This window comes from Aulostomus chinensis, chromosome 1 (assembly GCF_037954235.1).
Source record: "Aulostomus chinensis isolate RoL2024-O1b breed Wild chromosome 1, RoL_Achi_v1.0, whole genome shotgun sequence".
In the NCBI taxonomy this organism is placed as follows: domain Eukaryota; kingdom Metazoa; phylum Chordata; class Actinopteri; order Syngnathiformes; family Aulostomidae; genus Aulostomus; species Aulostomus chinensis.
In genome coordinates this window covers 56182624-56196714 of record NC_141320.1, presented here as the reverse complement: position 1 = coordinate 56196714, position 14091 = coordinate 56182624, and the positions used below count along the sequence as shown (strand labels likewise).

At 45.4% G+C, this 14091-nt stretch overlaps 1 non-coding gene across 1 annotated transcript; it reads left to right on the top strand.

The window, feature by feature from the left end:
- Positions 1-6686: 6686 nt before the first annotated feature.
- On the top strand, positions 6687-6768 carry trnas-aga (transfer RNA serine (anticodon AGA)). The gene has a single exon. It is a non-coding gene; the product is annotated as a tRNA-Ser (tRNA).
- The last annotated feature ends 7323 nt before the right edge of the window (positions 6769-14091 follow it).

Here is a 14091-nt window from a genome sequence, read left to right as displayed (position 1 = left end):
CAAACCACAGGAGCTGAAGTGTGTACCCTCATGCTCCAGGTTTCAAAGTTGTAAACTTACTTTGTGGTTGGCAGATTGATGTTTGCGTATGTTAATTTTAATAATCTGAACTATTTGACCTCAACCTGGGCGCCTGTTTTGAGATTTTGAGAATTCTTGGATGTGACATGACTCTACCTCCAATCTGTATGTCCCCTCCCCACGGTGATGAATAGCTGACTGTTCCTCAGAAACATCAGAGAACTTCTGATGCTCTATGAGTGCTGTAACTTCTCTCTCATGCATGAATAAAGTGTGTAAGGTTTGAGAAAGAGACCACCGCCTCCTTTCTGTTCACTGCTCCGCCGGACGACCCCCCCACGCCGGGCCACTTGACCACAATTAATGGCGACGAGGATGGGATCCTAAACACCTGAGGTTACAGACTCGATGCAACGACTCCACTGATCATATAGACTGGTAGGAGAACACCTTTTACCAGTTACAGCAGCAGACTCCCAATAGCAAACCTACTCAGTCCTCCACCTCTGCTTGAGCAGCTGCTGCTGCCAATGATGATCTCCAAAGTCCTGTTCCGTCACTTAGTGAACTGTCTAAGCTTCCTAAAAGAGAGCAGAACTTGTCTGCCTCACTCTCTCCCTCTGCTCAATGGAGCCCTGCATTTAAAAGAAGAACTAGAACCTGGAAACCTAGGATACCAGGACAAAAATGTGTGTTAAATGATGAAGGAGAAGAAGTGATTAATGAAGAGGATTGTATCCTAGAAGAGGTAGAGGGTTTGAAGGCCAAGACCAACAGGAAGAGGAAACTGGCACCCCAGACCTCAGACTCAACGGGGCCCCAGACCAGGACCGTCTCTGAACCCGTGGCATCCCCTTCAACAATAGGACAGCACTTCAGTGTCTTCCAGTGTGTGCAACAATGAAAATGAAAAACAGAAATTTGTAACTGAATGCTCTCGAATAACTCTAACTGCTGAACCTTAAGTTGAATTATCAGTAGATGGAAAATCTGCTGAACTCTTAGGGGACACAGGTGCAACAGTTTCCACCATTAATAAGTCAGATGCTAACTGTGTAGGATTAGTTCCTACTTCTGAAAATATAAAAACAGTAGCAATTGCTGGAGCAACTATGCAAAGTCCTTTGGAGCACCAGCCAAAGTTCAATTTGGACCCATTTCATGAGAGCATCCATTTGTAATCACTGATAACTCACCAAGTAATCTATTGGGTCAGGATTTGTTAACCAAGTGGCGTGCAACTATTCATTGTTCTCCTGAAGGCGTTCATACCACAGTCCCTGACCATGATTCTAAATGCTTCTTCAACATGCTACAGGCGGTAAATACAGGATGCTATTATTCTCTCATGTACTCCTTTTCAATCAGATGCTGACGGTGTCCTGGATTCAGACGGATGATTTCTTAGCAGGAAAAGAAGACCTGCCAGATCATTCCAGGTTAACGGGTTTACAAGACCTCCATGTAACTCTACATGTTGATATGACAGGAACGGATGTTGCCTGCTTCAAACTGTTAGACCCAAATATGGGATCACAATTCTCTGTGTTCTCAGATACTTTGGCAAGAACCCCAAAAGGTGTTTTCTATTTACCAAACGTTGGAGGTTTGGCTTTGTCACTGTTTCAGGTTGATAAAACCTCGCCCCATATTTCCGTGGCTGTTGTAGAAGGAATAGAACCACAACGACTCGGCCCTATAGCACATTACATGACTCACAATTCCCTGCAGGAAGGGTTTTTATGATGACATCATGTTCAGCCATTACAAAGGTGTAGGTTGGACTGTGACTGTAAATGCTAATTGGTATGATGATTCATTCTTTCCTGTTTGCACTGTTGCACCACTGCCCCACAGTGGCAGTTCCTCAGTTGTCTCAACTTACTTCGCACCCATTGTTACAGGGTATTCCTTCTAAACTCTGGTCTTCCCACTCTAATGAGTGTGGACTAATTAAATCAGTAGCTCCTGTATTTCTTGATGTAAGACCTCATGTTCCTCCTCCTAGGAAACCACAGGATCCAATTTCCAAAGAAGCTATAGAAGGTATCAGAGCAGTAGTGCATTCATTATTGGAACAGGGAACAATAGTCCCATGTCAGAGTCCATGCAACACTCCCATTTTACTGATAAAAAACCTAACAAACTTCATGCATGGCGTTTTGTGCAAGATTTGAGAAGTGTCAATGATTATGTGGCTCCTTTTTTCCCTGTGGTCCCAAATCCACACACTATTTTAACTTCTATACCACCCAACTCTGAATATTATACAGTAGAAGACCTGTGTTCAGCATTCTTTAGTATTTCAGTGCATCCTCAAAGTCAGTATTTGTTTGCATTGACTTATGAGGGACAACAATATAATTTTACGCGTTTGCCTCAGGGATTCGTACACTCACCTACCCTCTACGCTAAGGCACTTCAAGATGACTTAGAAGACATCATTCTGCCTGGTGGTAGCACACTGGTGCAGTATGTTGATGCTTTGCTCGTAGCTAGCCCCAGCAAAGAAGCATGTGACATTGATACAAAGGCACTGTTAACTGCTCTTGCAGTGAAAGGACCCAAAGCTAGCTTGGACAAGCTACAGCTAGTACAAACAAAGGAGGACTATTTGGGACATGTGCTGAATAAAGGGAATGGTGGCAAAAAGGCAGCTACCTCTCCTGGTCTTGCTGTTACCTCATTACCAATGATTACTGCTCCTGAAGTTTCTCCTTCCACCCGTGATGTTGCTGCCCTACAAACAGCCGCTGATAACCTGGACAGAGTTCATTGGGAAACTCATCGTGTTCTTGTAAATAATGTTTATTATTCAGTGGACCGACGTCCTGCTTGTCCTAAAGCATTGCTCCCTTATTTACTTCCAATTGTTCACGGTAAGTCACACGTGAACAAAAGGGGAATGGTAAGAACTTTAAAGTCCTCATGGTACATTAGTGGAATAGATAAAGCATGCGAGGAAACAAAACAAGGTGCTCATCCTGCTCCTTATGGTCCTTTTGTTAACTTACAAATAGATTTTGTACAAATGCCAGAACACGGCAGATACCAGTGGCTAAATCACTGCTTAGAGATTTCATCCTGCGGTTTGGTGTCCCTCACTCAATAAATAGTGACAGGGGAACACATTTCACAGGGCACGTGATAAAAGAAATAACAGATGCGTTGGGGATAAACCATAAACTGCACACGCCGTACCATCCACAGAGTGCAGGCATGGTGGAAACATTTAACCAAACTTTAAAACAAAAACTCACAAAAATATGTGCTGACACAAGTTTGAGCTGGCCTGGCGCTCTGCCGATCGCGTTAATGTGCATGTGATCCACAACAAGCAGAAAAATGGGTTTATCTCCCTATGAAGTGATAACAGGAAGAGCCATGAGCACACCTGAGCAAGTAGGAAAGTTTGTAGTTCCTCCTGAAACGACGTTGAGAGATGTGTGCTGGGCTGAGAGCCTCGGTTTGGTTTTCTTTCTTTTGCTGCCTCGAATAAATGGCAGGCCAGCCTTGATACTTCCTTATTTACTTCCAGGCTCATTCTGCATCTTTTGGGTTGTAATAAGCACCAAAGGAAAGCCACCTTGGAGGATTTCAGTGACTTTTATCAAAGGTCCCACTTGAGTAGGAAGTTCCAACCAAGCTGGCCAGGAGTTGAACCTAGAATCTTCTGATCCGAAGTCAGACGCGTTCTCCTTTACGCCACCAGCCCTACAGGAAAGGTTTGTCTGAATAGAAGAAAGTCAACATGTTCATTTGTACTTGATTTGACAGAAAGTTTCAATGATAGGGTGGCATTTTCTAGTTTTGTGCTGCCAGATTGTCTAAATATCAAGTTTAGATCATCAAGTTATCACTGGAACACGAGGAAAAAATACAGTAATAAAAACATGATCATTTTAAAAAATATATCATACATGAATTATTTTACATGAAATTATTCACTTTTTTAAGAAGAAAATAAGAAAGACAATCTAAACGACCAGGGCTCTGCACACGACGTGTAGCGACCAGCGGGACGGCTTTGGCCCTCTTAATGACTGCTAAGTGTCACTGACAGAAACTGACGTCTCAAATGGAGACGTGAGGCCAACAAGAAAACCCTTCAGCAGCTTCCTGAACACCGTCTCTCCCTGGAATTGCAGATTATTCACAACACAGTAAAGTGTTGAAGGAGGAACTGTTGCCTCTCCTTCTGCCCAGGATGGTTCCACCTCAGGGGAGCGGTTCACTAAATACTCATTCGCTTCTCTGGTCCAAGAATATTGATGTTGGCTCACAGAGACCAGATCCAGAGTCAGAGCTGAGACTTCAGTCCAACCACCTTAAGATGGAGGAGAAGAAGCCCTGATTTCTGGGTCTCACAGTCTTTTGGCTCCACCCACACAGGGGGCGGATCTATCATCAGCCACATCTGGAGCATCCCAGCATCCCTGGATATGTGGAAAGGGTTTTTCGAGAATGGCCACCAAATGGAGATGACAGCAGGAACAGGATCTCCATGGAGCTCAAAGGAGGGATCCCTCTCAGCTTGGAGCAGTCCTGGGGCCTCATGTATCAATGAGGTTTACGCAAGAAAAACTTGCGTACGCCAGGATCAACGCTCACGTTCAGATGTATCAACACGAAAAGTTCGGCGATTCTTGCGTTGTTTCACTCCAACTCTGGAGGTGCCGTAGAAGTTGGCAGAAAACCGATTCTTGCGTTAACTGCACTTTGGTCAGTTGGCGACACCCTGTGGCGGTGTTTGGTAACTGACATTTTTTGATTACCGCACATACATCGGGTCCAAAAAGCCTTCCAGCGGGAGATGGCGGACCATTCCGGGGTGAGTCAGTCGACCCTCGGCCGGGCCATGCCCTGGGTGGTGTACCTGATCATTGAACAGGCCAATATTAATTTGCAGCAACAGCCGGATTCTCAGATGTCTAATTCTCTAATGACTGCACTCATGTTGCCAGAAAAACGCCATCCCATGAGGAACACGCTTACGTTCATCGTAAGGGTTTCCACTCCATCTATGCACAGAGGCTGGAGGGATGGACGTCGATCCAGGCCGGGCAGCCGTCCTCGCACGCCAGAATTTCATTTCCACAGTGTGAAAGGGTAAGAAGCTACCACATGATTCATGAAGCCAGATTAATTTATTTTGTCCACTAAACGTTCCAGAACATTTATCAGGCGGTCAAGCTGCTCATTGATCCTCGTTATTCCCTGAATATTGTCCTCTTGCGACTGCAGGACCGCCTGTGTGAGGATTCCTCTGGATCCCTGTGGGCCGGAGGATGTGCCGCTGGGTCCGGGTGGGCTGGAGGACCGTCCGCCGCTTGTCGGCCTGGTGCCGGTGCTGGGGCCGGGAGAGGGGCTGCCCGAATGCCGCTGGTCCTGGCGGATGACTCTGAGCCGGTGGACGGGCTGGCACGGGAGCCGGCAGGGGTGCTGCACGTTGGCGGCATGGCTGACGGATCAATTTCTATTAAACATATTGGTTTATTTAAGTGTCTGATTCTGTGTATTTGTTGTGTTTACATTTGTGGCACAGCAGGTGGAAACGTTGCTAAGAAAAGGAGTTGCCACTTCTCCTCCAGGCTCTTGGAGTCAGCGTGGGTGGTGGCGACAATCCCCCCACAGAGGTGCTGCCCATGACTGCCGCCACCCACTGCTCAAACTCCGTCAGGTGCCCCTCTCCCTGACCCCCACCTTTCTGGCCGGCACTCCTCCGGAGGGCAGCTGTACGCCGCTTGACCTCCACCTTGACGTCCTCTTAGTGCCATTTTCCACATTGTTATTTAAATTTAGATTGAAGCCAATTGATTATTGTAGTTCTTCATTTAGTGATTGCGCAGTGTTGAACTTCAGCCAATAACAGGTCCCACCACTTTGTTTTCATCTCCGTGGGGGTGTGTTGGTCTGAACCCACCTCGTTCACCCTCTCACTTCTTATCCATTCACAACCTTCATTGTTTATCCTGACACCACTGGACAGGCTGACCAACAGAATCTGCTGTCTCTCCTCCACCTCTCCTACCAGCACCTCCAGCTCCACGCCGTGAACCTCTTCTTCTTTGACATTATTTTGTGAGTGCGGACAGCGGAGACCCTATTTAAATGAATTTGTGTATTTCTAGGTGGGCGTAACGGGGGCGGGCCGGGTCGCTCCAACATCTGCGCTCAATTCCTTGCTGATTGGGATGTATCAAGGAAACGTGCATGGATTCCGGCGTCCGCACATATTGATACATCCGGATCTTTTGGTGCGTAGGCAACTTTGCATTCTTGCGACCGCAAGTTTTTAGTATGAGATCCACGCAAGTATTGATACATGAGGCCCCTGCTCTCTTCCCCCCAACCGGTCAAAGCAGATGTCTGTTCCCACTGATCCTGGATCTGCTCAAAGTTCCCACCTTTTAAAAGGAAGGTTTCACTCACAGCTGCACAGTGGTGGAGTGGTTAGCAAGTTTGCATGTTCTCCCCATTCTCTCTGGGTCCTCCAGCTTCTTCCCACCATCCAAAGACATACAATTGGGACAAGGCTGACTGATACTCTAAACTGACCGTAGGTGTCTATCTGCCTATCTTCTTTTCCTTAAAAAAAATCTACTATGGTTCAATGAAGATAAATTGTTGAATATCAATCCTCTACTAATGTTCATGGGAGTGTAGTTGTTGTGGCCGAGTGGTTAAGGCGATGGACTAGAAATCCATTGGGGTCTCCCCGCGCAGGTTCGAGTCCTGCCAACAACGTTAAACTGCTGTTCCAGAGGAGACAACATCTTATCGTGACATTAGGATTGAGTCTGCCAGTGCTTGGTGACTGTACAGGAGGTCTGTGGACCGCAGGGCCACCACAAGCCCATTTCCTCAACTCTGCATTTAGTCCAGAGGTCCCCCAAGTCTGGACCAGTGAGGAGAAATGTGATAGTGGAGAAGTCCTTTTGTTCTTCAACTGGTCCACCTTGATGGTGAGTCTCCTTTTATCAAGGATTACTGAATGCTTGTGTTATTTATGGCATTGTTAACACTTTAGAAAGCCTTCATTCAGAGCTGGGAAGAACCTTTAACCTGATATCCCAGACATCAAAGTGGGCCACTAACTGTCCAGATGAAGCTATGCTAGGCTGCTGTATTCTGAAGAGCTAAAGTAGCAGCTTCTGAGAGGGATGCTAACCTGGATGTGTTCATCTCCTACTTTAATATCGGCAGCCCAACTTGGAGCTCTGACAGCCTCAAGCTTTTTGTTCCTGTTTCTGCTTCAGTCAGCAGGGAACTCCAACCTGCAATAGAATCTTCAACAACAATGGAATAGAAAAGTGAGGAAGAAAAACTAGAATAAAATTACAAAGCTGAGAAATGTTCATGAAGAAGAAATGCACACGTTATGATTGAGGCCAGAAACTAAAACTCCACACCAAATGTACGTTGACTTGTAGGATAATGAACTTGAATGTGTTGAAACAGCAGATAAATGAATCCACTACCACACAACAAGATGATGACCCACTACCACAAGATGGCGTCGCAGATCCAGACGCTCTGTGCAGGAAACACCAAGCAAAACATTACTAAAACGCTCCTGTGGTTCCCTACAGGAAAAACTGTGGCTCTGATGAGAAGAAGGATCCCAGCGTCCTCTGAGGATCCATGGCCACACCATTGGGTAGAAGGACGATGGGGTCGGCACCAGGAGGAACCCTGGTGTCTCCGATGCAGGGAAGATGGAGCACTGAAGAGGCCACATTGTTGTGTCCTAAAGAGGACATTTGGTGGAGCCTGAGACAGCAAACATCCCGCCCCCTTCATCAGAAAAACCACAGCACCAGAAGAAAGAATCCTGGCAGTGACGACAGGGAGTATCAGGGTGACCTCCTCACCTCTACCTTTGAACCTTCAAATGAACTTTAAAAAGCTTTAGAGTGGAGAAGGATTTTTTTAAACATTTTATTGTTTTTTCGTTTCATTTTCATTTGTGCAATTGTCTGATTTATTAGAAATAAACACTGTCTGCTGGGTTTACATTGACTGTGATTCTCTTTTTGCATGCAAGTTGAAAGTTCTGCCAGTAAAAACACAAGTATTTGAAGACCAAAGGAAGAACCCCAAAAGTCAGGACCCTGAGATCAAAGTGAGCGCTCTGATCTCTGAGGTCTGGGATATTTCACATCCCATGGCCCTTCAAATAAGAGCCCTGTGTCACTGTCTCAAAGTTTTCAACCGTATTTGTTTGTTAAATTAAAACCAGACGACCACTGTGGTCCTTTTTACACGGTAAGTAAAGCACAGATGCCCTGGTGGACCTGTTGGCACCCTGGACTTTGAAACCAGTGACCTGAGTCCAAGTCTCCGTTCCAGCAGGTTTCCTGCAGCCTTCAGCAGAGCTGCCATGTTTCTCTGTAGAGAACTAAGTGATGCTCTCAGCAGGTTGAGGGCACCACCAACAAGTGAGGTATGAACCTCTGACTTCCTTCTTGTCAAACAGGAAACTCCTAATAAGTCATTTGAGTAAAGTACCTCATATTCCTGACATCCAAGTAGTAGTGAAGTGGAGGAAGAAGGTAGGAGATCTCCAACAGGATCCTTCTTCCCTCTGTCCTCCTTGATCTCATGGATCATCACAGTCAAGGGGAGACCCAAGCTCCCGGATGGATCTGACACTCAGGAACTGCTGAGTTTTCCAGTGGACTTTGTTCCATCCATGGTTCAGGAACAGGACTCCTCCTGGTTAACCTGGTATCTTTCCACCCCAACTGTGGGTTTTTGGAGAATTTTTCATGTCATGTCAAGAAATCAGGCTGGTGGGTTTTTCAATGAGAGAAATTCTGGTAACTTAATTAAGTGGCATGTTTGTTGAAGCAGTAAATAACTGATAAATTAAGGAAGGCCTGGCCAGTCTTTGCTCCCAGGTCATACGATGGAGTTAGAAAGTCCTGAATATATCTGGAGTTCCTTGATTTCCTTGTGGTTCATGTTCCTTTTGGCAATGTCGTCTGGAACAAGAGCAAGATGAACCTCTGAATCGCAACAGGTTGATTGCAGGTGATGTCAAGTGGTATTTAGAGGATCCTTCGCCTTGTGTTTGCTTCCATGGTGGAATGGTGAGCACTCTGGACTCTGGATCCAGTGATCCCAGTTCAAGTCTTGGTGGGACCTTCCTGTGTGGAACATGTCCCATGTAACAAACTGATCAAAAGATGTTATGTGGTTCTAATGTTCTGGTTCATTTCTTGTCCTTTAGAAAAATGAAATTCATTTCTTACTGCCATGAATTCAGACTGTGTTTAATGTTAACAATTAAAAAATCCTACTTTGTCAGTGAATGAATTAATTTAATATTGCAGTCTGCAGCTTTCAATGTCTGTCAGGATGGCTGAGCGGTCTAAGGCGCTGCGTTCAGGTCGCAATCTCTCCTGGAGGCGTGGGTTCAAATCCCACTTCTGACAAAGGACATTTTCTCCACATTCCTATGCATCCACAGTGGTAAATTCCAAACCCAGTTGAAGCTGCTCTCCACTGAGGGGAGTGAGTGGTTGAACTGGCAGCAGAAGAGGCAAAGGAGCTTCCCTGTGACGTTCAAACATCGCCTGGTTTCCTCCAACATGGAGCAGCCACCAAAATCTAACTACAAATGTTGGTTCAAAGTCTGCTGAAGGAATGTGTTTTCTTTCAATTCACATTTTGTCCATTAACTTCATAATCATATCTTCAGAGTTGCCATCTCATCACATGACTAAAGTTTGGGTTCTGTATTGGGGGTAAAATATCCTTCCATGCCCCTCACTAGTTTGCACACAGAAAAGCATATTTTACTGGTTTCAAATCTCATCATGGGATTGATTTACAATATAAATATGGACAGAGCCATTGGAATCAGATGTCAGGACATTTGAAGGAATGTCAATCTCCTGTTGAAATGTTGCAGTGTGCAGCTGAGGCTCTCTGGCCCAATGGCAGAACCTGGACCCTCCTGGAGGAGAACCACAGGTGAGGGCCTTCTTGGCTCCAGATTGATGGAAATCAAGTGTCTGAGGCTGTTAGCAGCCATTAAGTTGATCTGGTTGGCACTGGTATTTGTTCTTGCTGCAGCTCAGGAGTGATTCAGGAGAAGAGTTTCAGAACAGCCAAGGTTGGGGACTGGAATTTTAAAATTTCACCTGGAACCAGACAACCTTGGGGGGTAAAACCTCCAATCCTAGCCACTCAGATGCAGCAGCAGAGGAAGCTGTCATCCACCCTGACAGTCAGAGCATCAAGTCAAGAAAACATCACCATCTTGTAGTTCCAAACCTCCACTTGTCAGATTCAGCTACTTCTGATTGTGGGACTTTAAACTTGAACACAATGGAATTTGGACAAGGAGTTTTCCTTCCAGTCCAAACATCATCGTCCAGCCTCCAACCAGAGGTCCATCAGTGATCATGGAGCCACAGGTGGAGTCTGGATTCTTTTCTGGAATGAGACGGCAGTGACAGTCCTGCCAAGTGACATCACTGACATCACTGGATGACTCGGGTCATGTGACTGGAGGACACCCAGATAGCAAAGGTCCACTCTTGTGTGTCCTCACTGCTCCACAGGTCTGTCAAATGTTCTGTAAAAAGTTGGACCCAGCAGAGCTGCTAGATTAGGAGTTGATGGAGTCGTTGCAGATACCAGGGTCCAAAGTCCAGCTTGAACCTGGTTTGTGCAGTTCTTTGTCAAGCTAGCAGCCATTCTTTTCACTGCCAAGCTAAAGTGACTTCTGTCAACAAAGGTCAACATACAAAAGGATATTTCTACTGGCAGTCCAAGATTTTTATCAAATCCTTTTTCAGAGCTGGAACCTTCCTCTTGTGTCAGCTTTCTGTTCCCATCTCTATGGTAACGGTCAGTTCTGACCCACGTCTTCAATCAGCTGGAAAATAAACTAAAACAATTTTCTATCCTCCAAGTTGTTTCCATCTCTTGGTTTCCTTGTCAGGCTTCCTTATCCATGGAAATATTGGTTTGAATATTTAGTTGTGGGCCTCTGGACCTTTTTTTAGTCACTAAACCCTCGATTTATTTGTTTTCAGCAACAGAACTTTAATACAAAGACAAAATGAAAAGCAGAACAAGCCAGAACCCAAAATATGGGTCAACAACTCTGGAGGTCAACAAACAACAACCAGTCAAGCAAATCAAACCAACAGAAACCAGCTACTGGTTCAAAACCAGTAAGAAACAAACACTGAGGAAAAGTCTGTGTGTGTTTGTGTTTGTGTGTGTGAGTGTGTGTGTGTGTGTGTGTGTGTTCAGATGCTTGTGTGACACCTGTGTGTGTTCTCTGCAGAGATGTTCCCTGCAGCTGAAGCACAATCCGTTTGTCCTGCTGTCCTGACTGCTTGGGCAGTCCTGACCCTCTTTCTTCTGGAACCAGGTCCTGAGTGGGGTTGTGGCTGTGGCTGTTCTGGTTGGTGTTGAGGCAGGGCTGCTGAGGCAGGGCTGCTGAGGAGGACGCTGGTGTGGATGCTCTCTGTGTTGCTGATGGCATGGATGGAGTGCTGCTGAGCTCTGCAGCTGTCTGAGCAAGGCTGCAGCGTCTGGGTCTCGGGGCGTCCGTTCCCTTCCCTCAATGTGTGGCTTGACCAGGGAACTTCCCAGCTCCTCCAGAAACATTCCCCTCTTGCTCTTCTTGGTTGAGCTCCACTCCTGGTGGATGTGGGTCCACAACACCAATGTTTCTATGCAGACACATCAAGGATGCTGCAAAACACAAGAATCCACCCCAAGACTTTCTCTTCAACTGTGTTGAGGTCTTCATGGCTGTGATGATGCAGGTTCTCTTTCTTATTTTCTTCTTAAAAAAGTCAGTAGTTTCATGTTAAATAATTAATGTTATATTAAAAAAGTCATCTTTTATTAATTACTGTTTTCTCTTTTGGTGTTCCAGTGCTAATTTGATGATCTAAACCTGATATTTAGAAAATCAGACAGCACAAAAACAGAAAATGCCACCATATCATTGACATTTTCTGTCATACATCTGAATGTTTAGAGTCTTTTTGTAGAAGCCCCTCCCATCTGTAGGGCTGGTGGTGCAATGGACAACGCGTCTGACTTTGGATCAGAAGATTCTAGGTTCAACTCCTGGCTCGGCTGAAAGTGAATGTGGAGCAACTTGTCCTGCCAAAGTTGTCCCCTCTTCCATCCTGAATAACACCTGTCCTGACTGGCAATCAAAGTAGGCTGAATGCTGTCAACAATGTTCCCTGAAGCCCCCCCCCTCACTCACCAGTCAGTATGATACAAAGTATGATCAGAGATCCCATTGCAAAATGAGAGTGGGCCTGTGGACCCACACTCATACGTTTAAACACCCATCTAAATAAATACTGCTTCCATGCACCATTAAAGTACACAATGCATATTCATACACAAATATCCACATATTTACAGTACAGAGAACAAACAAGAACAAGTAGAGAGTGAATCCTGGAGAGAAAAGGGGAGGTGCATCAGAAACGAGAGCAGATGTTTGAAAATGCTTGATGATTTGAAGATGAGAAAGGAAGTGAGGAGGAAAGGTTGTTCCAATCTGATGGAGCTTTAAATACAACCGGTCAAAGCAGAAGGCCGTCCCCACTGATCCTGGATCTGCTCGACCTTCCTGCCTGTTAAAAGGAAGGTTTTCATCACCACTGTTGCAGGATGTGCTTGCTGGTGGAGAATTGTTGGGTGTAGGTTCATTGAAGCAGTTTGGTGCTGGACCTGCTCTACTAGTAAAGAGTCATGAGAGAACTTTGTTGTGATTTGGTTCAAACAAATAAATTGACTTGACTTGATTTGGTGCCTCAGGAGGAGAAAATTTGGGCACAAAAGTTGGACAAGAGTGTTTGTGGAGGGTGATTTTTTGTTGTTGTTGCAGTGTTGTAAGTCACTGTACCTGCAGCTGAATGATTGAACTTTCTCCAAATCTCCTCAAGATGGTTTCCAAATGATCAAACTGACTTGACTCAAATATGAATGTGCGATGACCAGTTTCTTTGCTGATTCTAGGCAGATACAGAAAGAAATGATCTCTACACTCTAGGTTGGATTGTGAGCTGAAAGGAACTAAAAGTTGTTTCAAGTATGAAGGGAAATTCAAGTGGACACATTTGAAAATAAATCCTGACCAGTGGAGTTGTCTTTGGGACTCCTACATTCAATAATGATGGGTTCTATCCAAGCAGCTGAGCACAAACCTACAAAGACGATTATATCAGACATTGAGAGGACAAAGATTGATGTCTGAATGTGTTAGGACCGGCTCAGAGGGGCAGCAAAACCTGGTAGCAGCAAACCAGCATTTATTAAAGTCAATCATCAACCATGTGAGGTGTGGAAGTCAGTGTCAGCAGTGGAGGAGAGTGTGTGATGTGATGTCAGTGTGTGCTGCATGTTGTTGGTGGAAAACAAGGACAAACAAAAGGACAACAACAGGACGCCGGCTGAGCGCAGAAGGGAGACAGACGTCTGGGAAGGTGGGGTTAAACAGGCCTAACTGGGAACACTGGCCTGGTGCTCCCAGTCAGCCTCATGACCAGGCTGCTCCAGACCTGCAAAGACACAAACACACCCACCAACAGGACCCTCACACAGAACGCTGCATAGGACCCAGGCTGGGGCCGTCACCAGTGTCGCCATAGAAACCACCAGCGTAGTCCAGTATTGGGAACATGAACTGTGTTCTAAAACTTTTCCAGACTTCTTGTGGAAAAAGTCAACAGAAGGACAAAAGTCATTTCAGCCAACCAGATACTTGCTGGGACACTGAGTTCATGTGGAGTTTCAATGACAGCTGAGAATCAGGCCAGAGGCCTGGATATTCCAAGTCTTCAACTTTTGCTTTGTTGTTCCATCAAGAAAGCCAATGAGCCAGTGAGCTGACAACCAAGAATCAGGTCAGATGGAAAACAACAGACAATAGGAGGTTCTTCTGCTTTCTTGATGGGAAGACAAACATATTTTCAGCGCTGGATCATTAAAGTCTGTTTCATTTCTGATGTCGTGTTCCAAAATAATTGCTCGCCTCAGAGGATTCTAAAAAGTCAGACTTTCTCAGTGATATTC